Consider the following 4,139-nt stretch of genomic DNA (forward strand, 5'->3'; position numbering starts at 1 on the left):
AGCCCTAATATATACACAGAATTCTCACAGTTGTGAGAAAAACTGTGAGAGAAAAATTCAGTTACCTTTTCTATTTTTTAATCCCAAAAAACAAACCAAAAAAAAAAAGTGAAACTCAGAGGAAAACAAAATATAAAATCTGAATTTCAAGATGTAAACTCAGAATTCAGAGGAAAAAAATTTTAATTGCAAGATATAAACTCAGAATTGCGAGAAATAAACTAAAAATTATGAGACAAAAAAAAAAATCTGAATTACGAGATATAAACTCACAATTGTGAAAAAATAAGTCATAATTGTGAGGAAAGTTCAGTTACCTTTATTTTTTATATTGTGGCGGCAACAAGCTTCTACATCTCACTGTTGAAAATGTTGTACTCGTTTAAATTAGAGTGTGTATTTATTAACTCCCGTAGTTTGTTGTTGTTTCGTCTCATCGATGTCTTTTTCGACTAAGAAATGGCAAGCAGTGTTGCCACCTTGTGGTCAAACGAATTAGTGTGAAAAAAACAAAGGCACATTTTTGAGCTGAGCGTACAGCTTACGCACGGTTAGAAAAATCTTGACTGTGCACATAATATGCTAACGATGAAATTTGCATCATATGCACAGGAGGTTATGCTACGCCTATGTCATCCGCTGGAACGCCACTCTCTAATGAATGCGTTTATGACAGTTAGCGGAAGCTAGAGATTACGGTTTATAATGTTTTAAATACGGATATTTTCAAATGCATTGCTTTTTTGAAGAAGGCCTTTATTAACCCCCCGGAGCCGTGTAGAGCACTTTTTATGATGGATGGATGCCCTTTTTTGGGCTTCAAAATTTCAACCACCATTCACTGTCATTATAAAGCTTGGTAGAGCTAGGACATTTTTTTATATAACTCTGATTGTATTCGTCTGAAAGAAGAAAGTCATTTACACATAGGATGGTTTGATGGTGAGAAAATCATGGGGTAATTTAAATGTTTGGGTGAACTATCCCTTTAAGTATACTTTGGGCTTCATCACTTCGTTTCTGCACCTAACGCAACACACATATTTCAACAAACATACCTGTTTGAGTGCATTGCGCGCGATGGTCTGGAAAGCCTGCTCTACATTGATGGCCTCCTTTGCACTGGTCTCAAAGTACGGGATGTTGTTCTTACTCTGACACCAAGCCTGTGCCCGCTTGGTTGTTACCTGAGGGTGAAAAATATGAAAGAACAAAAATGTGAAATTCGCAAAGACTGCAATTAAGGTCATAGATACATGATTATGTTAAAAATGAGAAAAAGTGAACAGTGTTTGCCCATGCGAAAATCTCCACCATGAAACTAGGCAATATGGCTCAGGCCCTTCAATGTACACAACAGTTTCATAGTTTGAATCAGTGAGAATACAATCAATTGATCAAAAGTGACAGTAAAGACATTTATAATGTTACAAAAAATCTCTTTTTCAAATAAATTATGTTCTTTTGAACTTTCATCGAAGAATCCTGGAAAAAAAAGCATCATGGTTTCCACAAATAGATGAGCACCAAATCAGTATATTAAATGATTTCTGAAAGATCATGTGAAACTGAAGACTGGAGTCAAGTGTTTGATGATGGCAAAATGTAATCAAAATACAAAACTAAATAACCAATAGTAGCTGATATGTACTGATATGTACTGTACTGAGAAAAACTAACTTGGAAGTTTTTAGAATTGCGTGGGAAAACAGTATGTCCAGCTATAGACAGGCTCTAAAAGCTGCCAGGGCCGAGCAATATAAACATCCAAAAAGTGAGTGAGTCAAACGTTTGAATTCTGAATCAGACTACACTGATCATGCTGTATGTTTGTTACCAACAAAATCAACAACAACAACAAAAAAAAAAACATTGTCTATTTACTTTTTTATTATTACTACTATTATTTTGCTGTACCCTTTTAAGTACAAAACTTCACACAATTTACTTGTTTTTTTCTCATGGTGCTTTATATTTAGCACCGTCACCACTATCTATTTGAATCTTTAATCTATGAACACTACTACTTCTATTTAACAGAATGCTCTAAAATTGAATTCTTAAAGGGATGGTTTACCCAAAAATAAAAATTCTCAATTTAATCAGCCACTGACCTAAATATTATGGGGGGAAAAATACTATGGTAGTCAATGGCTACCATCAACTGTTTGGTTACCCACATTCTTCAAAATATCTTCTTTTGTGTTAACAAAATAAAGAAACACATGAAGGTTTGTAACAACTAACAACTTCGTAAATGAACAAGAGAGTGAACAATCCCTTTAAAAACTAAATGTGGCAGTAGCCTCGACTCTCGACTTGGGCACTGTGCTGAATGTGGGAACTCACCCGGAGTCTCCAAGGATGATCACCTTCAGAAGAACTTTCTTCCTTGATGTCATAGTGTCACAGCTGGGGAGGAGAAAGCACAGAGCATGAAGCCAAGATTTCAACAGCATAGCTCATATGAATAAGGAAGTGAAAGCCAAAACTGGTTGTACTCAATCGGGCCTATTTCAAGGAAATGCGGACAGGACAGGAGCCTTGTAGTATGTAGTAAGCAAACTGCTATAGCTACTACCACAATCACCCATTTGATTGAACTTACACACTCTAAGTGTGCTAAAAAGGCCTTTTTTGTTTCAAGGACAAAACCCATTATTCTGCTAGCACTCTCAAATTGGTCATGTGCACTCTAACTACCAAAGTCACGAGAAACGCACTCTCACAGACAACATGTACTGTTGCCTACCGTTAAACATACAGACTTCCCTTTTTAAGAGGAGGGCTTGAACGTAGAGTTTACTAAACGCTTCTCCATCTTTCACTCAATACAGATCCATCTGCTGAGGTACTGCTGTTTATCCAGGCCATGAAAGTGAGGGCATGGATCATTGCTAAACACTTTAGGAAGTAAATCAAAATGTCAGCATTACATGGAACAGCACATCCTATAACAACAACAACCACCAACAAAAAAATAGCTGCCATTAACAGAGGGTCTTAGGTCACATGGTGCATTGTTGTGCCAATACACAACATTTGAATGGCAGAGCATGAAACGATCATAAATTATGGTGATTACAACTTATTTAATTAAGTCATAATTTTTCCATGTTATGGGAGATAACCGCTAAATGGATAATATTAAAATTCAATACTATTTTGTCTTAATAAATTAAATTATTACTAAAGGCTAAAATCAATGATTTATAAATAATAATTAATTATCAAATGCTACAACTGAATTTAGGCATCACAATATTATAATGTACAGTAAGAAAAATGGATTTTGGATGTTTTCAGATTATTTTTTAATATATATATATATATTTTTTTTTTTTCAAGTGTTCATGTGTTTGATGATGGCAAAATGTAATCAAAATACAAAACTAAATAACCAATAGTAGCTGATATGTACTGATATGTACTGTACTGAGAAAAACTAACTTGGAAGTTTTTAGAATTGCGTGGGAAAACAGTATGTCCAGCTATAGACAGGCTCTAAAAGCTGCCAGGGCCGAGCATATCCATAAACTCATAGAAAATAACCAAAACAATCCAAGGTTTTTATTTAGCACAGTGGCTAGATTAACAAATAACCAGACGCCACCCGATCTAAATTAGGGATGCGCCGATACGATATTCATATCGGGTATCGGCTCCGATAGTGCCATTTTTCTCGGATCGGGTATCGGTCAGAGAGAGCCGATCCAAATCCGAGAATTTTTTTTTTTCCGATTGTGCGAATTATTCTGTGTTACTTCTGAAGCCATACGATAGCTTAATGTGAGCTACATATGAATATTTAAGTCCTTACATTAAAGTTCACACAAACTCTTTTCTCCGCTGTGGCTGTCAGTCATTCGTTCAGCCTTTAAACCCTGGTCACATTCAGTTACAGCAGTCAGCTTGGTAAAGCTCTCTCCAAGATCATTCTGTGTTCCCATTATACTTGATTTGTAAATACATGTCTATGATTTTGCAAAAAGGACTTTATCTTCTTGCCGGAGTTTAATGTTGTTTTGTTACTTGCTACCGGATGTCTGTGAGAACAAAACACGAGCGTAGAAAAGATTATAAATAGTTTTTAACGTGCACAGTAACTGAAATTTAAAACTGTTAAAAGAAAGGCTCAA

General features: G+C 35.5%; 2 long non-coding RNA genes across 2 annotated transcripts in view; one reads left to right on the plus strand and one right to left on the minus strand.

Moving 5' to 3' along the window:
• LOC107699789 (uncharacterized) overlaps positions 1–173 on the plus strand; it is a 14,198-nt gene extending 14,025 nt beyond the window's left edge. The window contains exons 2-3 of the long non-coding RNA XR_001635500.1: positions 20–29; positions 164–173. This is a non-coding gene — a long non-coding RNA (uncharacterized LOC107699789). The remainder of the gene's footprint in view (positions 1–19; positions 30–163) is intronic.
• The window catches only part of LOC107699788 (uncharacterized), a 16,419-nt gene extending 15,234 nt beyond the window's left edge, over positions 1–1,185 (minus strand). The window contains exon 1 of the long non-coding RNA XR_001635499.1: positions 1,059–1,185. This is a non-coding gene — a long non-coding RNA (uncharacterized LOC107699788). The remainder of the gene's footprint in view (positions 1–1,058) is intronic.
• Between the last annotated feature and the right edge of the window lie 2,954 nt (positions 1,186–4,139).

Source organism: Sinocyclocheilus anshuiensis, unplaced genomic scaffold (genome assembly GCF_001515605.1).
Source record: "Sinocyclocheilus anshuiensis isolate Anshui unplaced genomic scaffold, SAMN03320099.WGS_v1.1 scaffold951, whole genome shotgun sequence".
Classification (NCBI taxonomy): Eukaryota; Metazoa; Chordata; class Actinopteri; order Cypriniformes; family Cyprinidae; genus Sinocyclocheilus; species Sinocyclocheilus anshuiensis.